Below are 25,770 nucleotides of genomic sequence, written 5' to 3'. Positions count from 1 at the left end.
GTCTACCATTTGCCTCCAAAAAAAGCACACTCAGCCAGCCTAACCGCTCCAACATTACCACTGCTATAAAAGGAAAACATCAACATGCTGCACTAGAGAAAGCCGCATGAGCTGCATTCATCTAAAGTCTGTTCACGGCTCTCTTTTATGCCACCCATCTCCGCTCTCTCTCCAAAAATTTAAATTACCTTCATCCATTTGGGGTATCATCCTAGCGATCTCCTCTCTGCATAGTAAACCCTAAGAGATCAACCAACAGACTGTTTTAGTATTGTTTTTTTTTTTTTGTGTAAAATATCAATTAGCCTGTAACCAGAGGATTTGGTATCTCATCAGCTGAACAAAAGAATTTGCACACATACACAACAGCCAGGTCCCCTAACAGGCAACAAGGTTATCATCCTCCACTAAACAAACACTAAAACTAAGTTGCGGGAAATATGTCGTTCACACAGACAGCCAGAGCTACTAAAGCCAGTCTGATGGATGTGCCAAACAGACAGAAAGACGGCCAGATCCACCTGCTAATGCAGCAGACCTGCCAAGCAGACAGGCCTACTGATAGACCCACCGGTGATAATGCAGTGGACTTTCCAAGAACAGACAGAGAGACGGATGGACCTGCCAACCAGTAATGTGGGTTTTTCAAACAGACTAACACATCCAAACAGCCTATTGAGAGCGAGATATTCAGCCATATGGGCATCCATGTGGGGAGTGATACACAAGTCGTTTAGATCAGAGAAATACTGATACAAAAAAGTGAACTAAAAACCAGGTAATCACTTTATTAACCTGCCAACATGCTTTCAGAACAGACTCAAAGGAATACCAGATATTAATGAAACTGGCTTCAGAAAACACAAATTTTCAATCTTCCAGACTTGTTTTTTGTACACATGAAAGAAAATAATGAAACAAATCACTGCAGCTGATTGAACTGAGCAAATTAAAGTTCTTAGCAGCTCTGAACTTATCATGGCTACATAGGAGATGTCTCAACTTGGCAATGTTGAGTCCCTAAATCATCCATCATGTAGACAAAAGAGGCTGCGACTGCCACCGGTCCCTTGTTGGACGGGGCCCAATTTGTGTCGTCCACTAGGGAGACATCATCATCGCACTGAGGGAGCTGCTAAAGCTGCTCTGACAGCAGTTGCGTCACAGTTTGGGAATCATGACGCACTTGTGTGCTCGGGGGTAACAGGAAATACTGTGACAACATCTCCTGCTAAATGTGTGCCGGGGGAGGAATTAAAAAAGGTCACAGTGAAAGGTGACACATTGTGGCCCGTGTATCCGCTCCCAAAGGTGTGTTGTCCCACACTGTCAAACACCTGCCTTTGATGCATAAGTGGATAGGTAAACAGCACACTGCAGCGCAGGCATTTGAATAAGATGTTCTACTTGTTGTAGAACATCATGCCACAGTGACTGCTCAGAAAATGCACAATATATATATAAATACTTTCTGAATAAACAGATAAATTGGGAAAAGTTAAGCAGGAAAAGCATCTACAAACCAATTTCCCAAAAAGTTGGTGTGCTGTGTAAAATTTAAATTAAAAAAATAACTCATAGACCCATATTTTGTTCTCAACAGTACATAAACAACATATCAGATGTTGAAATTGAGACATTTTACCGTTTGATGCAGCAACAAGTCACAAAAAAGTAGGGTAAGTGCAACAAAAGGCTGGAAAGGGAAGTGGTACTAATGACAAACAGATGGAGGAGCATTTTACAACTAATTGGGTTAACTGACAACAGGTCAGTAACATGACTGGGTATAAAAAGAGGATTTTACAGAGGCAGAGTCTCTCAGAAGTAAACATGAGAATAAGTTCACTAATACGCAAGAAACTGTGACAAAAATTGTAGAACAATTTCAGAATAATGTTCCTCAATTTAAATTTTCAAAGACTTTGAATATCCCACCATCTACAGTACACAATATTATAAAAATATTTAGAGATTCTGGAGAAATCTCTTTGCACATGGTACAAGGCCGAAGGGCAATATTTGATGCTCCTGACCTTTGGTCCCCCAAGATGCACTGTATTAAAAACAGGCATGATACTGCACTGGAAATCACTGCATTGGCTAAAGAACACTTGCAAAAATCATTGTCTGTCAACAAAGTTCACCGTACCATCCATTAATGCAAGTTGAAGCTGTGTCATGCAAAGAAGTAGCCAATCTATGAACATGATCTAGAAACACTGCTGTCTTCTCTGAAGTCTCATACAGACAAACTCTCCTTCAGGGAAGACCTTGCATATTTCAGCAAGCCAATGCTAAACCACGTACTGCATTCATCACAACAGCATGGCTTTGCAGTAGAGGAGTCCAGGTGCTGAACCGGCCTGACTGCAGTCAAGACTTGAGGTTAAAGAAGAGTGGGTGCCACACAATAGGAAGCATGATTCTGTCTCTACTTTTTTGACATGTGCTGCTTCCATCAAATTCAAAATGAGCAAACATTTTTTTCATGAAATGGTAAAATGTCCCAGTTTCAACATCTGATATGTTGTCTATGTTCTATTGTGATTACAATATGAGTTTATGAGATTTGAAAATAATTATTCTGTTTTATTTAGATGTTAAACAGCGCCCCAACTTTTTTGGAATTGGGGTTGTATCAGACAAGAGTGCATACTAGAAAATCTGAGAAAAAAAGAGAACTTGGCAGCAGTCACCATGAGACTCTTACATCAAACAAAGGGTTTTCATTTGTGTATGAGTTTAATATCAGAGTTTTATCTTCTTTTTTCATAGTCATCACAGAGGAACAAGCACACAAACAAGAAACAATCATTTCCAGGTGCTTGTCTACATCTGTTACAATATCTCATAAGTTGCTCCTATCCAGTGTTGCCTAGCATTTTATTAAAAATGGCCTGTCTCCTGTTATTTCTCTCAATATTATTGGAAAAAAAGCATTGGTTTCTTATACATCCCCAGAGGCTAAGCAATATATGAACTAAAACAAGGTTTTAAGCAGGAGGTACAAAGTACTGAGGCAGCATTTAGGAATATGAAAACAAGGGTGTTATGGAAACTGAGCATGAGCCGTGCTATTGTTTACAAACAAAGCCCTGGGAAAATATTGTCAGAAATCTCAACTTAACATGGTTATCATACCCCGTAACATGCATAAAGTGTCTTGAGATAACTTTGTTTGTGAACTGGCGCTATACAAACAAATACTGATTGAATAATTGATTCATACATACTTATTTTATTCTGTACATGACTCTTCATTTTTTATTTTCAATATCTGTTACTGCTATTCCATAGTCTTAATTTTGACTGTTTACTTTTACTTTTCACTTTATTTTCCTCTTCCCTTTGGAGTTTAAACTTTTTCTGCACTTCTAGTTGGATGCTAAACAGCATTTTGTTGTCCAGTACTTGTACCTGTGTGATGACAGTTAGGCTTAAACTATTCTTATGATAGGGTTATCAATCCAGAACTTTCAACTTTGATAACATTGGCGAAAACACGGCTACCTCAAGGCAACAAAATACAAGTCCTATGAATTAACCAACTCCATTTGATCTGGAGAGTTTCTTTCTACCTTTCATAAAAAGCTAAAGACCCATCTTTCCAGGAACACTAACAATCCAAACTAGACTCTTCTCCTTGGCAATCCTCAGTGGGAGAATGCGTTACCCAACCACATTAGGCCCACACTCTTTTTTCTATTTTAAGACTCGGCTTTTTATGAACAATTCCACATTTGTTTGATGCAAAAGATGAGGATGTTGATGAAAATGAAATAAATGATAGTACTGAAGCCTCATGATGATGATGATTTGTTGTTTTTCTGCTTTGCTGATGAACAATTTGAAAAAAGAAAAAAAAAACATGTTTTTATAAACACTTGTTTCTTACCCTTGGGTGAGTTACTGAGACAAAAGTGTCAGCTAAATGAAATTGTGACATAACTGTGTAAACATCCAGTATTTAGTTTTATATGAATTATTAAAGCAAACCCCTATATTGTCTAAACTGCACAAATCCAATGGCAATGTTTTTGATACTTTTCCAGCTATTTGCACCAGCAAGACAATGTCACTTTCTCTGCTCTCTGTAAGACAGCTTAACACAACCTTAACACTACAAGGACTTGGGAATCATCAGTATCTTCCTATTTATTAAATAGCTCCCTTTTTTAATTATTAAGAGCAACAAGTCTCTTCTGTATGGGAAATTACTTGTTATCATGACAGCCAGTTTTTGGAACACACATAAAACAAGATAAAAAAGCATTATTCAACAATAAATGATAAATGTAATCTTTTACAAATACAGACATTCAGTAATGAAAACAGAAATCTCTTGAGTTACATCTACATAAAATGAAAAATCATTTTTTTAACATTAAAAGTCAAACCAAGCTTCCTGTGCACTCCTTTTTTTTTTTTTTTTTTTTTTTTTTTTTACTTTTTAACTGTAGTTCAGACCTAAAACTTCAGTTGTCAAAGCACACATTAGATTTTAAGGAACAAGACTGAAAAAAAAAACAATTCAGCTAAGATAAGTCCATTGATTCTACTGTATACTGCACAACTTCTACTGTATGCACATATTGCTACACAGCCTCACAATGGCTGGAAATGTCAGAAATTTAAAAATCTGCTAAAGCAGACAATTAACGTATAATCTGGAGTATCTGCACTTTTAGCACTATTTTTTTTTTATCTAAAAGATTGGCTGTGACTTATACACAAGAACAGAGTGCTGAGACACGCAACATTGTTAATGCAAGTGTATACAGCTGCCATCATCACTGCACGAGACCTAACATGATTGAAAATTCATTCCTATTCATTGTGTGTTGAAAGCAGCTGCTTCAGCTTAACTGCTCAGAACATGCTGAAATACATAACGACACAAACCAAACCAGCAAGGTTGGCACCACTTTTACTGCTTACCCCCTCGTAAGCTTATAATCATGCATTCAAATCAAATGGGAAGAATACTATTAAGTTAATAAATCGTGTTGGGTGCTGGTTTGACTGAGTACATTCCTCAGCAAGGACAACAAGTGACAGGAGGAGGAGGTCAGAGCAACTTATGGGCTGCGAGTCTGTCTCATCACTACAGGCTGAGAGCTCAGCTACCGTATTATAGTTGGTAGATATGCAGACTCCCAACTATGAAAACAGATGGCACTAAAACAGCTGCACAGAAACTTTACATTGTGGACTTTGCCAAACAAAATTTAAATCTTCACGCTGGATGACAGTTTAAACCAGTGGATCTCAACTGGCCAGGCTTAAGGACCCACCACCATCTCCTTCAGAGAAGTCTTGACCCAAATTCAACAAAAATGTTAAAATATTTAAATGTATATAATGAAAAATAATAGTTTGGACCATAAATGGAACATAAGAGATGGGACAAAAGAAATAAGTTTTAAAAAGCACATGATTACAGTAAGAGAAGTGTGCATACATTAGGGATGCACAATATTATCATTCTGATATAAGTATTGGCAGATACACTGCCGAGCCAAAAAAAAAAGTCGCCACCTGGATTTAACTAAGCAAATAGGTATGAGCCTCCTATTGGATAATTACTGCATGGGCGATTATCTTTCAGCTGGCAACAAGTTATTTAACCCCAGCTGATGCAATGAGTAACTTCTCATTTCTTAAACAATGGATTTTTTTCTTCCCTAATGGCACGGGCATATTCCAAGATGACAATGCCAGGATTCATCGGGCTCAAATTGTGAAAGAGTGGTTCAGGGAGCATGAGACATCATTTTCACGCATGGATTGGCCACCACAGAGTCCATACCTTAACCCCATTGAGAATCTTTGGGATGTGCTGGAGAAGGCTTTGCGCAGTGGTCAGACTCTCCCATCATCAATATTAAAATTAATGCAGCACTGGATGGAAATAAATCTTGTGACACTGCAGAAGCTTATCGAAACAATGCCACAGCGAATGCGTGCTGTAATCAAAGCTAAAGGCGGTCCAACGAAATATTAGAGTGTGTGACCTTTATTTTGGTGGCAACTTTTTATTTTGGCCAGGCAGTATATAAAAATTTCATCTGATATTTACAGCCAATATTTTGGCTGTGGATATCAGCATATACTGACTGTAAATTTTGGCCATACATGCCTATAGGTTAGTGGAGATTTAGGCTGGACCAAAAGACCTATGAGAGTTGAAGTCTTTTTCTTTTTTTTTTCCTCATACTCTATACTTCAAAGTGTGTTTTAAAGAATAAAGTTCATTCCTTTGTTCATCTTAAAATTAATTTGTAAATATTGGCATATCAGATATCGGTAAAAGTCCAATATCGTTCATCCCTAGCATACATTGTTTTTACTCCATTTATTCTAAGACAGCATGGACATTTGACAATTTCTCAAGAAATCTAATAATCAAGGAAAACCCAGCTTTGTCATCCAGGAAAGGAAGATGAATTAGTTAAAACCTTGAGAAAAAGACCTAAAATTTATTTCACATCACAACAGCATATTCTATAGGTCCATTTTCATACATCATTACATTCACAATGCACTAGAAATAGCTCTGCATCACTTTTGGGTCCCAACCTACAAATTGAGAACAATTGGTTCAACTTTCAACTGTGGAGATTTCAAAAACAGAGTGCAGCTTACACATTGGGGTAACTTTTAAACCAGATTTTACAGCCACTTTTTAGCCATTAACTGCAAATACTAAAACTGTGCCAGTAATATTGTGGCCTGGCCTGGCAGTGGGGATCCTGATTCCTAAGGAGAAGGAATCCTCTGATCTGAGCCAGTTTCGTACCATCTCACTCCTGAATGTGGAGGGGAGGATTTTGTTCAGTATAGTTGCAAACAGAAGATTGTTGACAGGAAGTTTTTTGTAGATGAGGAAGAGATACCGTCGATCAGGGAGAAGTCAGTAAAAAGCTTAGGAAGATGGTATAATGAAGAGCTTAATGACAGTGAACAGGTAGAGCAGTTTAGAAAAGATGTAGAAGAGGGATTAGGGAGGATTGATAAATCAGGGCTCCCAGGGAGGTTGAAGTTATGGTGTTTGCAGTTTGGGCTGTTTCCTAGACTGATGTGGCCCATGTCAGTTCATGAGATCCCAATATTGAAGGTAGGGAAGCTGGAAAGAGTAATTAACTCATTTGTAAGGAGGTGGTTGGGAGTTCCTCGGTGCCTTAGCAGTGTGGCACTGTATGGAAAAGGAATACTCCAACTCCCGATCACTAGCTTGACAGAAGAGTTCAAGTGCTCAAAGGTTAGAACAGAGCTGCTATTAGCAGGGAGTAAAGATAGAATAGTTAGCAGTGTAGTTCCAAATCCAGTTAGTGGAAGGAAATGGAACCCAAGACAAACAGTAGAGGAGGCAGAGGCAGCTCTTAGGCATGCTGAGATTGTAGGCAATGTCCAGATAGGTCGGGGAGGCCTGGGACTTGGCTCAGGTAGACCGGAGTGGAACAAAGCAGGTCCTAAAGATAGAAGGAGACTGGTAGTGGAACAGGTACGTAGACAGGAGGAAGTAGTAAGGTGCACTAAGGCTGTGGCTCAGGCTAAGCAGGGACAGTGGATGAACTGGGAGAGTGTAGAGAAGATGAAGCTGAGTTGGAGAGACCTATGGAGTATGGAAGATAGGTGGATCAAATTCCTGCGAGGGTCTACCTATGATGTCCTACCATCACCCCAGAACCTAAAGTGCTGGGTGGATGGGGAGCCATCATGTCCTGTGTGCTCCGAGACAGCAACCTTGAGGCACATTTTGACAGGATATAAGATCAGTCTGTCACAAGGTAGATATACATGGAGGCATGACAGGGTTTTGAAGAGTCTAGCAGCAGGAATTGAAAACAGAAGGCGACAGGTGAGTGCAGGATGTAATCAGGGAACATCGGTTCAGTTTGTCAGAGAAGGAGAGAAGGTTAAAGGAGGTAAGTTATTAGGTAGGCACCAGTTAGGCCAGTTAAAGGATGCTACGGACTGGGAGATGCAGGTAGATTTAGGAGGGAAACTTGTTGTGCCACGGGAGATAGTTTGCACCAATCTTAGGCCTGACATAGTGCTATGGTCTGCCAGTCAGCGTGTAGTGTATTTTATAGAGATGACGGTTCCGTGGGAGGATTCTGTGGAGGAAGCCTATGAAAGGAAGAAGCTGAGATATGCAGAGTTAGGAGCAGACGCTGAACAGCGAGGATGGAAAGTTAGGACTCGTCCAGTAGAAGTGGGATGTAGAGGGTTTGTAGCAAGGTCAGCTGTTTCATTACTTGGAGAGCTGGGAGTGCAGGGACAGAATTTGCGAAAGACAGTTAAAGAGATGTCAGATGAAGCAGCTCAGGCCGGTCAGTGGATTTGGATGAGGAGGAGTAATGCCAGCTGGGGCAAAAATGAAGGCTGACGAAACCCTGTAACTTCTTTATCCGTTAGTTTCGTTTAATCCTCTCCCTACTCTGTCTTCCCTCATGAAAATGAGGGAGTGGGGGGGATAGAGCGCACGCCATGCCAGGCCAGGGGTGTGTGTAAACCCACGACAGGGTACCACGCCCTTAGCTCTGCCTCCCCCACCTTATTGCGAAGCTTGCTCTCTTTCTCTCTCTCTCTCTCTCTCTCTCTCTCGCTCTCCCTAATCTGTCTCATTTTCCTCTCTCTTTCAATCTTAGTTATTGGTAATAATTGTTGCACTGTAATCATGAGTGGTGTTAAGGAAGGTAGTATCGGCATTGTCACTACCTGGAGCTTGCATGTGTGGAGCTTGGGTCTGTTGAAGGGGGCATGCTGTTGAGGCTGTTTGGGCCATGTGTTAAGATAGGTAAGATGATGTCTGCGTGTTGGCATGGCGGGTGGTGAGAGCCGGCATGGAGGGGGGTGGCTCTGGGAGGCTGGAGATCATTGTTCAGCCCTCTGGTGGTGTCATGGGACTAACTGGACGAAACACTGATGAAGGAGGGTTCCCACTTGACAACCCCTGAGAAGTGCTGGTTTCTTACTACCCATGGGTCTGTACGATTGATTTGTGGAGGCAAATAGTAATGGATTAGGGATTTCTTCACTGAGCACTGATCCTCTTTATAGGGCACAAGTATCTTGTGTTTCAGTCAAAAAAATTGCATCCCTACATCTGGTGTCAAATAGTTAGGAAGTTTCAGAAAACTGGACAACCCTAGGACACACAGCACATAATAGAAGTCTGTAATGAAGGAAACATAACCATGTTTCCTGATAAATCTAACAAGTACTGATAAATTTTCTGATAATGTATCTACAAAGCTTCATGAGTATAAGTACTTTGGCTTGGTATCAGTGTATCACTATTATGATGCATGCATAAAACCATTTTATGTCAAAAACAGGCAGCACCTTCTTCATGCCAGAAGTCAATGAGCGCTGGTAAAACACAGCTCTTGTGTTTTACCAGCTGAGAGTGTTTAAAAGTAGAGACACAAAAAACATTATTGTCTCAGTGTGCAACATCCCTAATGATGGGTACACTATGAGTGGATTATCCATTAAAACTGATGAATAAGCTGGGTTAACTGTTTATTAAGCAACGCCTATAATGTGGGTAGATGATAAGATGTTACAGCCTATAATTATGTAATAGGGGCTTTTTAGTATGAATTACTTGGTGCCATACTTAATTAAAGACAATAGCCATTTATTACTACAGTGGAGGCAGGCCTAAGTGCAAATTGCTCAGTGGTTCATGTTATTCAACTGTTTTCTAGGATTTTTCTGCCATTTGCTGTTTGCTGGATGACTGATGTTGGAGAGATATGGTAGAATGAAACAGGAAAGCAGCATGTGGGGGCTGGATGTGAACCAAGGGCATTGTGGTTAAGTGGCGTGTGCTCAGCCAACCGTGCCACCAGGATACCCCAAGGTAATCTCATTTCGACTGGGAATGATTTAAATAGATTGTCATATCGCCATCTGGTGTGTGAGTGGAATACTTGCATTAGTGTTGCCCGATGAGCTGCAAGTGTAAAATACATAACAGACTTTCAAATAAAAAGAATACCAAGCTTTTCAATTCTTTCAAGCCACATGTCCGGGAGAGTTTTGTTATGAGTGGCTTTCCCCTGTGTGGGATTTGCACAGACTGCTATTAATCTAGAGTCAGCTACTCTGGAGAGAGTAAACACTTAATCAAAGCTCCTCGTAAAGGGACTGGATGTGATCTGGCGTTTTCCTGCATGTATTAAATCTCTGTGAATCACAGCAGCTCCTTGTGTATCACTTTTCTGTTTTAGATAAAGGGATTCAACACTGTGAGATCAAAACAGAGGACTGGGACTGACGTCTTTTGCTTATACAAGTAAAGGTAATGTCCCTACCTTCGAAGCAGTTACCCTCTTTGTCCCAAAATGACACTCCTCCCTTCCCGTCACATCACACGTTGGCAGTGAAGGCTGAACTGACACATCCGTGTGCATGCACGTGTGCTGTCGGTGTTCAAGTGTCCATGTGTGTCTCCAGTCTGAAGCTCTAACAGCTTGCTAGTCTGAAGCCAATGTAACAGGCTGGATGTCTCACCCTATTAGTGAAAGCAAAAACAGCTAAAATGGCTAGGCATTGTCACACATACACTCCCAAACACACATTCCCTCAGTACCACCCCTAAATCTGTTTAAGCTTCCTATCTGCTCCCTCTTTCAGTTATGCATTCAACCCCCCACCCCCCCTTACTCTCTGTCTCACTCATACGTAGATTTGTGCACGCCCAGTTCAAGCGACTAATAATGTCACACATGCCAAAAACAGACATGCGTGGTATCTTTCATTTAAACAGGCTGTGTAAATCTGCTGAGCAGTGGCGATGCTTTAATTATTACATCAGAGAATGGCGTTCTGACTTCTGTATCTAAAGCAGAGCAGAACTACACTCTAATGCTGGACAGATCTCAAACATCACATGCTTTTGCTCTCATTACCCTTTCTAAATCCCTCATCACAGGACTCAATTTAAATCGTGGTGTGTCAGTTTTCGTGACGTTACATCAGCAGCAGGAGGCTGATGATTTCTGTCATTAGGTGGTCTCTGTTTTAACACTGAGACTGAGGCACAGGACGGAGACGAGGACAGAAAGAAAGAGACACAGAGTGTGCGTGAGTGAAAAGAGAAAACAGAACATACGCTCTGTTCCACTCTGTTGCCTAGCAACACTTGCTCGCTGTCTATTCCCGTCTCTACCGGAGACCCATCGCTCCTGCACTGAGTTTGTTTTCAGTCATGACATGAAGCCCTGTGAGACCAGGGATCAGGAACAGATGCAAACTGGATGAGGCAGAAATATGCAAATACCTGAAGGCAATGTGTCATTTAACTATTTAAACAAGCCGCTTCCATAAGACAGCATTATAGCCAGGTCTCCTCCTCAGATATGTGGATTTTTTTCACTGAAATGTGTTTGCAGAAGTGTGCTGTCCTCTTCTGGCCATAACTGGAAGCAATTAAAAGAAAGCAAGAAAATCCTAACATGTGGTACCGGTTGAAAACTTAAAGGAAACTAACTTAAACAACTAAGAAGCTAGATGATTTTGTCATAGAAAGTAAAAATGATTATGCATTTTCTCAATATCTGGGAAAAATAATACAACATGCATAAATGTAAAATGTTCTCTGTCTTCATATAAATTGATCAAAGTTTTGTGTTTTCATTCCAATGAAGACCACTTTGATTAATGGTCAGGTCTGATTATTAGTATTATCATTATCATTATTATCTGAATTTATTTAACCAGGCAAACCTCACAAAGTTTAAGAATATTATTTGCAAGAGTGTCCTGGCCAAGACAGGCAGCAGCACAATTTATAGTTACATATATGAAATACAGTTTAAACGTAAAGATCATCCTATCCTGAGTCACAGAGCTCAGAGTCACTGGCCAAAACACCTACAACCCAACGCATCATCCTCCATCTCCTTTAATCAACATTTACAAAGATTTAAAGAGACTGGCTCCCCAAGACAGAGTCTTCTGTAGCAGGTACCAGTCTGCAGGAACAGCATGTGAAACTCCTTTAACCCATTTAAGACAGACTTTTGGCACAGATAGCAAAAATAAGTCTCGTGACCGAGTCCCAGAGTGGAGACTGTAGCTTCCAAAACTTTTCACATGAATAAAAGATAGGTATACAGAGCATATAACAATATTTCATTCCTTTAAAAGGAGACCCTTCTAAGGGGCCAACAGTTAGTCTGACTAAGGTAATGTTCTGTCACTATTAAAAATAAAAAAACACAGATAGCAGACAGGTTTACATTTGCTGGGTTAAGCTGTAAAAGATTTTTAAAAAGCTTGGATTTGTACTTGGGCAACGTTAAAAAGCTTAACATGAAAAATCCATTGGTTTGAAACATGACTAGTTTGAGGCACAAAGTCAAAATGTACAAGGGGAATCTGCCTTTTTCTTACTCTCATGTTCGAAATTGAGGATATTTTTTCTCCAGGAAGTCTTGATATGTGATTTAAATTTGGACAACACCACAAATAATATGAGAACTATAAAAATTACATGAGGACATGACAATATAGAATTTAGAGGAAGTCCGACCAAAGCTCAATTTAACACAAGCCTCATACAACATCTAAATCACATGGACAAACTCCTGAAAAGCTTTAAAGTAAAAAACAAGGTATCCAGGACATGTTATCCATGCAAATACTTCTCAGGGAAACTATTTGTGTTGTATTTATATCCACACAATCCATACATCCATTATCTACACCACTTAGCCTGTTTGGGGTTGCAGGGAGTTGGAGCTGATCCCAGCTGTCACTCAACGTGAGGCAGGGCACACACTAGACTAGACACAAGTCAATCACAGGGCTGACATACAGAAACAAACAAACCAGCCATGCTCACATTCACACCAACAGTCAGACCCACCAGTTAATCTAACAAGCATGTCTTTGGACAGGAGGAAAACTTTAATGTTTTGGACATGTTAATTTATTTTGAAAGCAGTACTAAATAATTATTGGTTTGTATATTTTGAGTCAAAACAAAAGTTATTCTCCGCATTTTTCTTGATAACCACGAAAGCACACTCATGACACCATTTATGTTTAACATTTCGATAAACACTCACCAGCCACTTTATTATTTATACCTGTTCAATTGCCTTTAACACAAATGGCTAACCAGCCAATCACATCACAGCAACTCAATGCATTTAGATATGTAGACGTGGTCAAGATGACTTGTTGAGGTTCAAACTGAGCATCAGAATGGGGAAGAAGGGGGATTCAAGTGACTTTGAACACGGCATGGTTGTTGGTACCAGACAGGCTGGTCTGAGTATTTCAGAAACTGCTGATCTACCAGGATTTTCACACCCAACCATCTCTAGGGTTTATAGAGAACAGTCCAAATAAGAGAAAATATCCAGTGAGTGGCAGTTGGACGAAAATGCCTTGTTGATGTCAGAGGTGAGAGGAGAATGGGCAGACAGGTTCGAGAGGATAGAAAGGCAACAGTAACTCAAATAACTAATTTCAACCAACGTATGCAGAAGAACATCTCTGAACACACTACACATCGAACCTAGAAGCAGATGGGCTACAGAAGCAGAAAACCACGCCGGGTGCCACCCCTGTCAGCTAAAAACAGGAAACTGAGGTTACTATTTGCACAGGCTCACCAGACTGGAAAAACGTTGCCTGGTCTGATGAGTCTTGATTTCAGCTGCAACATTCAGACAGTAGAGTCAGAATTTGGTGTAAACAACATGAAAGCTTTATCCATCCTGCCTTGAATCAACAGTTCAGGCTGGTGGCGGTGTAATGGTGTGGGGGATATTTTTTTGGCGCACTTTGGGCCCCTTTGTACTAACTAAGCATTGTTTAAATGCCACCTCCTACATGAGTATTATTACTAATCATGTTCATCCCTTTATATACACAGTATACCCATCTTCTGATGGCTACTTCCAGCAGGATAATGCACCATGTCACAAAGTTTAAATCATCTCCTGATGGAACAGGAGATTTGCATCATGGATGTGCAGCCAACAAATATTCATCTAGTGCATGATGCTATCAAGCAAATATGGACCAAAATCTCTGAGGAATGTTTCCAACACCTTGTTGAAACTATGCCATGAGGAATTAAGGCAGTTCTGAAGACAAAAGAGGGTCCAACCTGGTACTAGCAAGGTGTACCCAATAAAGTGGCTGGTGAGTGTATATGTATTATATAGTTGAAACTCACAATGTGTTCCAGTATAACAGCATTTGCACTTTACCTGACCAAATTGTGTAGCACTAGTCTATAGTGATGCCTATGTTTTTTTCATAACTTCTTTCAGTTTAATACTTAAACAATACACGTTTTCCCTCGTGTTTGACTATGTAAACAGGTCATAATGTGTCCAACAGGTCAAGTCATCTGCCCGATAACAAATCTCTTAATCAGCTGTTAGGTGTGCTACACGGCAGGATTAAATTAATAAAACACAACTTATTCTAATTATTTCCTGATGGCCACTGTTTTTCAAAAGATACAGATGTTAACAGATGCATCTTTGCAAAACGTTGAATTGTGGGAGGAAACGTAAGTATCCAGAGAGAAACCATGCATGCACTGGTAGAACATGCAACATGCACACCGAAAGACCCTGTCCAATGAGGATTTACACCAGGAACCCACTTGCTGTGAGACAACAGCACTAACCCCATCCACACAATCAAAACATTTAAGTAAAGTCAAACTTAACAAAACCCTTTCATATTTGGAGATAACAGACTTAGCCGATATGATTAAGGCACCTGGAGAGATGAATTGTGTGAAGTGATATGTAGGTGATATTGTGATTAACTCTTCAGTGGTTGGCCTAAAGTTTGCTTTGTATGTCAAACATTTTTGTGCCGACATGTTTAGATATTTGTGTAGACATATTTGATTTCATATAAATTTGAATACTCTGTTATATTAGGGATGGGCCAATCATGTCTTTTTGCTGACAATATAGAGCATCTATGACAGAGATTGGCTGATACTGCTATCATATTTTGTTTTTGATAAAGCAGCTAGTTTAGTGGGTGGTAAGTCTATTTAGCTTTATATTTTAATGACATCTCAGAAAGGTGGGCTAAAATGTCTAAAATGGTGAATCAGTGCCATCAATAATAGGCAAAAGGTCTCAGAACATAACTCATTTGAAGACAATGGAATTTTTTCAAGTGTCCAACCAAAAACTAAACTTATTTTTCTTAAGATTACATCAGAGAACATCTAACGATGTTGAATTTACCTTAATCTAATCGTCATTTTACAGACTGTACCTTCAACACATTATATTGTAATGCAGTAGCCAACTAGCTTTTATCTTGAGTTTAAACATAGATTCCAATCCTGGACAGCAATTTTTTTTCCAATAAGACAAACAAAGTTTGGTGGATCTAACTACAGCTGTTTCAAGTAGGTTAGGATGACTGACCTGCAGTAGTAGCAGCAGACAAGCTGACAGAGTTGTTTGAAGCCCAGCAGTCAAGGGTGCTGCATTTAAGTTTATTTTATTCATAATGCTGATTATACTTCTGCAATTCTAATTCATCAAACAAAAAGTGCTTCTCTCAGAAGCAGACACCATAATATTAACAACTGGGGATTAGATCGGCTGAGGGTGTCTGGTGATAAACACCCTAAGATGCTGCAGACAATTTAACAGTTGCAATGTTGCCTGAGTTCATCTCCACGACCAGCCAAACCCAATCACAGGGCTGGCCTTGGAGACTTTGCATGGATTGCAGCACTCTCTCTGGCTTTCTCAGGTGTTATTACAAGGATAGACTCTGGACTTCTTCTGGGTTAGTGCAGCAAATTTTCTGTCAAAGAAGTCACCTTATTGTTAATCCCAAAAACAATCCCACACAGGTCAATTGCAATGCAGAAACCCCAGGTACTGGGAGAGACACAGTACTTCTGTGAAAGAATCACTTAGAAAATTCCTAAATGATTTAACAAATTCTGCCTGCCTTCCTCCTGGAACTAATAAAACAAAAAATATGCATTCCCAGCTCCATAACAGTCAAATTAGTTGCGAGTTTTGAATGCAAAATAAAAGAGTAATTTATGGACATTAAGTTTGAGCTCTAAAACTGTAACTGATACTCTTTCAGCAAAATTCAACATAATGATGAGTGATTGACCATATTAGAATGAGAAGAGGTTAACTGTTTTAAAGGCAATCAATGTAGTGCTTCATCCTAGACCTGCACAATATAAAAAAATTCTGAGATATGCAATTACCATGTTCAGTGTTGTGATGATATACCATGTGATAAACACACAAGAACTTGTCTTTTTCTGCTGTTCTACAATACCTGTGTTTGCAAGAAACTCTCCTAATTTTTAGAAAACTCTCTGATAAATCCAAAAAGCTTTTCTTTGCAACACTTTTGTGCAATCTTGAGCTTCACTGATTACATTAAATGGTGTGAAAGCACAGCCATTATACTCGGGCTTCTATAGTAAATTTGAAAAAGGTGCACCATTGTCTCTCCACCTTTTCTCCTACTTCTACAGGTCCTCAATAAAATCAAATAATGAAAAAGTACAGTACTTTGGTTCCACTGCTCGTTGTGTCTTCCACTCTGTCTGTTTTCACTCACCCTGGTTTCACCTAATGTCCCACCCACAGCAGTATCTTACTGGCTAGATGTCACCGTACCAGCCAGTTAACACAGAGGCCTGGGTGCCACTGATACAATGAGCATATATCAACAGAGCTAGTATTAAATTGCAAATTTTCTTTCATTATTTTGATCATGCAGTTTTACCTCTGTCACATTTAGGACATTTTGTCATAATAAGTTCAGATTTATTTCAAATATCCGTTATCGGTCTCATTAACTACTTTTACTCAGCATCAGCCCTATATGGGTGACACCTAGTCATAGCTGCTTTCAAGGGCAGGGGTGTGTGATGGAGGGAGGGAAGAGGGTCGGTAAATGACTTAAAATGACCCAATTTAAAAAAAATCTAATTGTTTTAAGTTAATTTCAATAGATGTTCACAAAAAGATAAAAAAACAATTTTCTAGTATGGTTTTCCTTTTTCAGTTTAAAAATTGCAATATTTATTGCAGATAGAAGAAAAGATTGTATTGTCAGTTTTATCCAATATCATTCAGCCCTACTGTGAACAGACAAACTGTTTTGTTATGGGATCACTGTTTTATCCTGGATGGTAAAAATGACATTCATCAAGATACATTGTTTTATGGTTATGATATCAGCCACAGCTGTAGATAAAGTCAGAGCACCACTGTACCTTGGCCTTTGTGTGCAAGTGATGATGGTGAATGTTTCTGGCAGCAATCATAGCCAGCTGTCTCTGGATCCACTGTAACTCCATCTGAGACTGCCTCAGCAGCTCCTCTACATGAGCAGTGGATGTCTGATCCCGCATTATCACCTGCAGAAAAGAAACAACAGATCAAACACGTGAAAACAAAAGCAAAGCATGCAGTTGAATAAGTGCATCATGCATTTACTCCATAATGCACCACACTCACTTGACATTCAAAGAAAACTGTGATTCTGCAGAAAATCGTATAATATTTTTGTACTTTTCAGAGGTGGAAGTGAATTTCGTTTTTGTTGTTTGATAGGCAGAAAGTTCAAATGTTAAACTTTGAAAAATGTGTTAATTTTGTGAATCATACCAAGTCAAATCCCCTTAATGTACGTGTTTACATGACTAATTGTTAGAGCAGTATTCTAAAAAATGCACAACTGCTTTTTTCAAGCATTCTGCCTTTTAATATAGCTTTTATTAAGAGGTTGCCATGCACTTTTTACAAGCTGTCCTCACAATTTACTCAACAAAAACATATACTTTGTAGATGTTCAATTAATTTCTAACAGAATAATGTGGAATAAAATATCTGTGAAAAGTATCTCATGTTTTAGCTCATCACCAGTTAAGACCAGACTCTTTTGGCTTCAAACAAATACATGCATCAAAAGCAGCACAACTCCATATTCATTAAAAAACATCAGCAATGCAAACACAGAACAAGGTACATGGCAGAAGGATATCAGGATCAAATATGGTTAAGAGTATGATGGCACTTACTGTGTAACTCATTCATCTTCTTTCAATAGAAATCACATATCGTGTGACTGAAACTTAAGCACTCAGTCCCTGACAGCAGATATTTCCAGTTTCTTTGTATGCACTTGAAAGATCTGACTGTTATGGTTGCTACATTTGCCCATGTGCATGTGTACGAGTTTGTTGAGTAAGAGAGGCAGAGAGGACTCCACTCAGTTACATAAGAGAGGATTACTGTATCACAGCAACACAAAGACACAGGGGAAGCCTGGGAAAAAAAAACATCAGCTTTTATTAGTCACCTTTAAATCCTAATTCACATTGTTCTGTTTGGTACCTCTGCAGAGACACAGAAAACTGTCGCACACACTGGCTTGTCACATGCAGAAATAAAAAAAAAATATATCCATTTAAACATGGAGGTTAAGAAGGTTAATACTGCTTGTAGGAGATTTGACTTATCCAACTCTGCTGCTGCATCATTAAACATACAAACACAGCAGATTTAGCTCATCTGTAGTCTGTTTTTTAGAGGAACATAGACATTTCTAATGAACAAAAAACTACAGGACAACTTCACATTTTAACTTCCCATTAGAGACACTAAAGAGGCCTTTTAGACACAAAATACCTGTAACTCGTGGAAAAGAAAGGCATAAAAATGCTGTTTTCATAGTTCTTCTCAGAGCTAGGATTAAGTAGCTCCTTTCTCTCTGCCTCAGCCAAATGCGCAAACAGCTTCTCCATGCTGACTCACCTTGGACAGCTTCTATTTCCTCGCAGGGGACTAGAGGAAGAGGAGGAAGAGGACAGACACAACAACAAACAACACACAGGAGTCCCTCTGCAGAAATGTCCCATCCTGCCAAGACCTCTTGAACCTGCAGTTCTGAGCATCTCTCTCACAGAGAGAGAGCTGTGCTTGCATCACTGTCCTTGCCTGAAGGAGGCACCTCATTTGCCATCTATGTACTTATGAATCAATCAATCAAACCATTATTATTACTAATTTCATATCATTTATTTAGCTAAGTTAAGAAGTCATGGATGCTCTTAGTCACAGCACTCACCTAAGCTTGATAACCTCATTTGCTAGGTTTACACGTAAATAAAATTAAAATTACAGTTTCAGCATTTAACATGCTACAGGGTCAAGTGGGGTAAGAAATCTGAGTGTGTGCATTATCTTAATGGGAACAGTCAAACAAAATGCAGCTAGGAGATGTGTGAGACATGGATGCACTTTGCAGTCACTGAAAAATAACTTTGTGACACTGTAGTTAGCACATATTAAGATAAAAATGATGCATACAGATTTGATGCTGTGATTTTTACCATACTTAGCATTATTATGGGTTCTTGAAATACAAACAATGCAGTAGCCTACTGTGGAAAAAAAAGATAATTACCCGTCCAGTTGAATTTCTTGTGCATAGTCTTCGGTACCTGTCATCTCCTCCATGGCTACCTTTTGTTTACTAGCATCTCACTTTTCTGCAACTTCTGGTGCCATATTTGAATTCATTCAGTCCCCCTAAGATTAAAAAAGACAAAAAAAAAAAACACTTATTATAGTAGTATTATTTAAACGTGAAATTTTCCTCCCATCACTGTACTACCCTTGCTCTCGTTTAGCTCTTTAACTGCCCGTCTCCAAATGCATGCTTTTGGACAGCTTCTCCCTGTTATGACTTGCTCTTTTCTGACTGAACTCAGTTATGATTCAGAAATTTCTCTCACGGCGTTCTTGTACCCGAGGCTGCCTGCTGTGTGACCATATGGCTCACTTAATATGAGGATGGAAATTAAACAGAAGGTGGAAAAATAATTTAAGGAGAACCTCTTACCTGTTTCATTGTGTGAGGGTAGAATGAGGCCCTAGGAAAACATTTTCATGCTGGAATCCATAGTCAAAAAATATCCAAGCAATGAAATATTAAGTCCATCCACACATGTTTTCACATTCACTGATTATCTTTTCTGTGAACACGTTCCTGCACTGTACTAATGTAAGCTAATTTTGTTGCACCTGTTGATTTTAAAAGTTAGGCCTACACATTACAGCCGTGGTTTCAAAGGGGCGGCCGGGGTGGCTGGTGCCACCCTCAAAACATGATTGGCCACCCTATGAAATAGAGTGGAGCTTGAATGAGTCCTAAAACACGGAAGTAAGTTAGCATTTTGAGAGGCATCTGGCTGCAGCCCTCAAGCAAACCTCTACACTGGGGCATCCGGCTGGAGACCTCTTGCAGGAGACCTCTACAGTGGGGCAAAACCTCTTTGCTGGGGCATGACGTACATTGCCCAAGCCATGGACCTCTACACTGGGGCGTGATGTATACTACCCACAACGAAATTTCAGCTCCATCCGCTTGCCGACAGGCTGACCCTAAATCTAACCAGCTGGGTTTTAATGCCTAAATCTAACCAGTCGGATTTTAATGCCTAAACCTAATCAGTCGGATTTGAATGCCTAAATCTAATGAGTCGGATTTAAACGCCCAAACCGAAGCAGTCAGGCTTTGCCCCAGCGTACGGAGCTATGCTTATGTGTCATAAGCACAGCGGTGTAGTCATGCTAACAACAGCTAACATGCTACACGCCCCAGCGTAGGCTTGAGCAATGTGCGTCACGCCCCAGCGAGGAGGTTTCGCCCCACCATAGAGGTCTCCAGCCGAACATTCCAGCATAGAGGTTTGCTCGAGGGCTGCAGCCAGACCCTCTTGAGCATTTTAGCCCTTCCAGTTCCCTCGTCTGAAAGTCTATGGGAATTTTGAATGTGTTTTCGGTTAAATGCCTAAAATAAGGTCTGTGGTGAACACAAGTTCAAGAGAGTTTAACGTTCTGTCCTACTACATAAAATAAATCTGAAACGTGCCCCACCTTTGAATTGTGTATCTTTTCACGTCTTAACAAAGACGGTTGCTAAAAGATAGCTAACAAGGACTACATACATCATCATCCGAAGCGCGGCAACCGAGCCGTTCAGTTGTATCCGCAGGTGATGACGTAAATTCAGTTGACCGTGTTGTAGTTCAATATAGCATGACGTTAGCTTTTTACTTTCGCCAGTCAGATTAACAAACCAGATACGATTCTTTTATTATCAGTTTATGAAGATTAGCATTATGAACAAAACGTGTAAGTTTCATAAACTTTTATTGGACACAGAGCTTGTTTTCAGCAATAATCCAAAAACCCACTGAAAAATCCCATAGGCTCGGCGCCAAGGGAACCCATGTAACGCTAGCTTCCCACAAAATTACGTCATGACTGCACCACTCTATAATCATGGAACATTATGAGACAGGATGACCCTTCAGATCCCAGATCAGTCCTACCCTGCTAGCAAGGCCTACTGGTCTGTTCTATTTACTGACATAGAATGGGATGCAGCCTGGCTTCTGACTTTCCATTACTGTATAGACAACAAAATTCAACAAATGCAGTAGAAAATTTTACATAATATTTATCCAACCAACTTACAAATCTCCAAAAATAATAGATATATCGCCAAACTGCACCTTCTGCCATGACAACGAAGAAAACTTAAAACATCTGTTTTATGAATGCAGACCCTGTTACAACTGCTGGAAACAACTGGATCTATTTATTGCTCAAAAAACCTCTAAAATAATTAATCTCAATTATCAAAGTATTATAATTAATTTCAATCACCAAAACAAACATTTTGAATTTATCATAAATCTATTTATCATGCTGGGAAAATACCACATTCACAAAATGAAATTTACTGATAATAGCCGCCCCCTCTTCAAAGTTTTTTTATTTGAATTAAATAACTACATCAGATCTCTAACCACCTGGAACAGAAAATGTGCGAAAACCTTAGAAATATATAACAAATTCTTTAGTCCTTCATAAATGAGTTTCCTTGTTTCGTATTGTTATGTTTCGTTTTTTTTTTTTGTTTGGTAAGTCTCAAAATATTATTTTGTGTATATAGGATATATTAAGTCTCTGTTGTACTTTTGTTTATGTAGGTTAATTTTAAGTTATCATTATAGTCTGTCAACATTATGTTTGTTTGTATGCCTTTATGTAATGTCATTTAATTTTGTTCAATAAATTAAAAAAAAAAAGAAGAAGAAGAAAAAGGGACATTACGAGACAGAGATGTTTTAAAGTTAAATGCAAAGAGAGTTTCCTGGGGGGTTGGCGGCAAGATGGCGGCGACAGCACAAGCCTTCTAAAACATCTCTGGAAAAATTGGCCTCCAACGACATATATCTCTTTGAAAAGAGAAGCCAAACAACCATATAGTAGGTGCTTAGTGTATTCGATATGTACTGATACCAAACTGGACTATTTAAAACCCCTCAGAGCCGGAATAAAAAGAACATTTTGAAAAACACGCGGAAAACAACTTAGCTAATGCTAACAACTCTTCAAAGATATAATGAGCAGCCAGGGGAAGAAAGGAGAGAACAAACGTAAGGAAATAACCCCCGATACTCCAATAAACAAAAAGGTGAGTATAACTACGCCAACATGGTCGGTGCCGATGCATGTGAAACTGAGGGAGAACTTGTCCCTCTCCCGACACTCCTGTCAACAGTCCTGCTGCAAAGAAGGTGACCCTGGCAGTCCGGAGCCATCTTTATACGACCTGCAGAGGACTATCCTCAAAGCAGTAAATGACAGAGCTGATGATTTAGCTCGTATGATCAACAACAACTCATCAGACATTAAAGAGATTACGAAATTGCTGGAATTTGCATATGGAGAAATCAATGATATCAAGACAGAAAACCACGTGCTGAAAAAATATGTGAAGAACAACAGGTGGTGTTAGACTTGTTGAAGGAGCAGGTTTGTGATGCAGAACGTTATAAAAGAAGATGGTGTCTGCAGCTGTACAGTGTTCCTGAACAGGACAGTGAGGATGGGAAAAAGAGAGTGACTGAGATCTGCGAAAAAGTGGCGGCGGAACTGGGAACGAGAGCAGCAAAGGGAATCGATGCGGTGCACAGACTTGGATGACAAGACAACACGAGCAGAGCCCGAGGAATCATCATTCTGTCTGCATACCGCACTGTGAGAGATGTCATCTGGAGACAAGCTAAAAACAACGTCTACCTTTGAGAGAACAAGCTCCGTTTCAGTGAGGACCTAAGTAAAGAGGACAGAGATGCCAGAGCTGCCCTATGGCCCATCATAGAAAGAAGAGCAGAGTGAAGGCTTACTTCATTGGAGCAAAAGCCAACATGAATGGAAAAGAAATCAATCCCAGCAGAAGAAAACTGTGAGGTCAAAAAAGAGCTACACCTTACAAATAGGCTATAACTGGTACTGTTAAATATTATTTTTATATGTGGCTCATATCAAACAGTGTAGATGAAGGTTACAGATAAACACCAATTTTTGCTATCAAATTTCATACGTTGAAAATCAAAACACAATGTTGTTCTAGCTATTGTGCTGTGTTTTGACCTACAAAAATGATTTTGTTGTGTTCACTCTATGCAATGGTAACCCTTTATAGTTTACAAAGCTTTAATTTTTTACAGGAGTCCCTAAACAGTTGACGTTTTTCAGAGGACCTTTTCTCATTGTTTTACAAGTAAATACTCTTTGTTCTGGAGTTATCACTACTGTCTGTTAACACAAGGGGTCTGTGAAATATTGTCAAAAGGAAAGCTTTTTTTCTGTTCTCTAAGGAGGTGAAAGTAGACTTTATTCTTTTTCAAGAGACTGATTCCTGTGCTGAGGACAATCAGTTTTGGAAGAACCAATGGGAAAAGACTTGTGGTTTTCACATGGATCGAAGAAGTCAGCAGGAGTTGCTGTTTTGAGGGACAATTTTAAAGGGAACATACTGGAAAAGTATCTGATGAAAAGGGTCACTGGATTTTCATTGTTGTGGAAATGCATTCATATATCTTTTTGGTAGGAAATGTCTATGGTTATAACTCAGACTCTTTAAATAACCTCTTCATAACTGAGATAGAAGACAGTATTAACTCACTCACAAACAAATATCCTTCAGCCAAAACACTTCTTGGAGGAGATTTTAATATGGTATGGTCACATCAGTTAGATAAAAGACCTAGAGATGGAGAGAACAACCTGGTTAACTTTTGTAATCCAACAAACTTAGTGGATATATGAACAACAATATACCTGGAGCAACAAAAACTTCACTCTATCCTCTAGAATTGACTTTTGGCTGATCTCAAAAGATATGGAGAGTCAGGTTTTGTCATATCTGTTTGAATGAATTCAATGACAATGTATTGACATTTTTTCAAATAAAAACGTTGGAAGAAAAAAAACAAATTAAATGCAAAACCGGCACTACACCCCAGACATGGCTGCTGCACTGTGTCACTCCGCCCAGTGGTTCACTCAAGAAATAGTTCCGACTATTTGCTTCATGTGTCGTAATGTGAAATAATAATATGTTATTATTTCATAGGGTGGTGAATGTACAGGTCACAACTTGTCCACGAGAGCGTTTTGGAGTTGTTGGCTTGTGTATTTGATGAGTTTGATGAGGGCAAGCATAAATACTGTCTGCTAGCATAGTGTTCGTGGTGCAGCTGGTTTAACGGTCCCCCCAGATCTAGAAACAGCTTGCACCGACAACTAAAAGAAAGGAACCTATTACTAAGACTATAGGAATCATGGCAATGGGCGAATTTGCCAAAATGTTTAAGTATCCCTTTAAGTTTTAATACATACTCTTTAAACTTGAATGCAGTCCAAGATTAAAGGAACTTAAAGAGTGATTGTGTTTACCATATCAGAGATAACCCGTGTAGCAGACTGTAATTTGATAAATTGTGCACACATTTTGATTGAATAGTATTTTTAAACAGTACTCATAAGTTTTATATATAAAAAAACAGGAAACACACTCGTGCTGGTTAATATGTGTAACAATTTGTAGATTTTTATTCTGTGTGTATTTAAATGTGTTTTTATAAACATAATGTGTTCAGTTTAGCTGAGCCTTGTCAGCATCTCCCTGCAGCCACTGTAAAATAAGTCCACCACTGTTAGTTCCGGCAAGATGGCAGGAGGGACAGACACGCTGTAATCTGCTCCAAGTAGCGAACCCTGAAAAATAGGAAATTAAATGGACTTATAACTCACACAGACTCTATTATCGATCATAAATGCGCACGAAACTCAAGGACTCAGTCGGAATTCAGTAAGTCAACTTATCCTGGGCAAAGTACCTCGAGAAACAACAACAGCATGTACAAAGCCAACGCTAACGCCAATGCTAGAGTGAGGGCTCTTCAAATGCATGACTACCATGCAACAGGAAGCATGGAGACAAACGTTAAGGGGATTAAAAATGCTCTAACATCACCCTCGAAGCCAGCAGTGCCACAAAAAAAGCTGAAAAACGACAGAGAAACAGCTGGTAACCCTAGAGCGGAGGACACATCCAATGCAAAAATCTTGCCCGCTATTGGAGATTTACAAGTCATGATGAAGGACTTCCAAAACGAACTGAAAAAAACCAACATGCTTACCGTATCCAGCATTGCCAGAGAAGTTGAGTTTAACAGTAGTGAAATCAAAGAATGCAAGACTAAAAACAAAGAGCTTGAAGAAGAAATGAAAAAGATCAGAAAACAGAATGCAGAACTGGAAAAGAGGTCCACAGAGCTAGAAGTGAAAACTGCAGATCTGGGAAGATACAAGAGAAGATGGAATTTAAGGCTAAAGGGTC

The 25,770-nt window shown here is 39.4% G+C and overlaps 1 protein-coding gene across 2 annotated transcripts in view; it reads right to left on the bottom strand.

Moving 5' to 3' along the window:
* Positions 1-17,309, bottom strand: part of rimbp2a (RIMS binding protein 2a) — a 106,894-nt gene extending 89,585 nt beyond the window's left edge. The window contains exon 1 of one of the 2 annotated variants that reach the window (XM_041810124.1): positions 17,276-17,309. The gene's annotated coding sequence lies outside the window, so the exon portion shown is untranslated. Of the gene's footprint in view, positions 1-10,331; positions 10,361-17,275 lie in introns of those variants that run through there. The other variant, XM_041810125.1, reaches the window with a different exon arrangement.
* Between the last annotated feature and the right edge of the window lie 8,461 nt (positions 17,310-25,770).

This window comes from Cheilinus undulatus, linkage group 17 (assembly GCF_018320785.1).
Source record: "Cheilinus undulatus linkage group 17, ASM1832078v1, whole genome shotgun sequence".
Classification (NCBI taxonomy): domain Eukaryota; kingdom Metazoa; phylum Chordata; class Actinopteri; order Labriformes; family Labridae; genus Cheilinus; species Cheilinus undulatus.
Note: the sequence above shows the minus strand (reverse complement) of the source record. Positions and strands in the feature narration are given on the sequence as shown.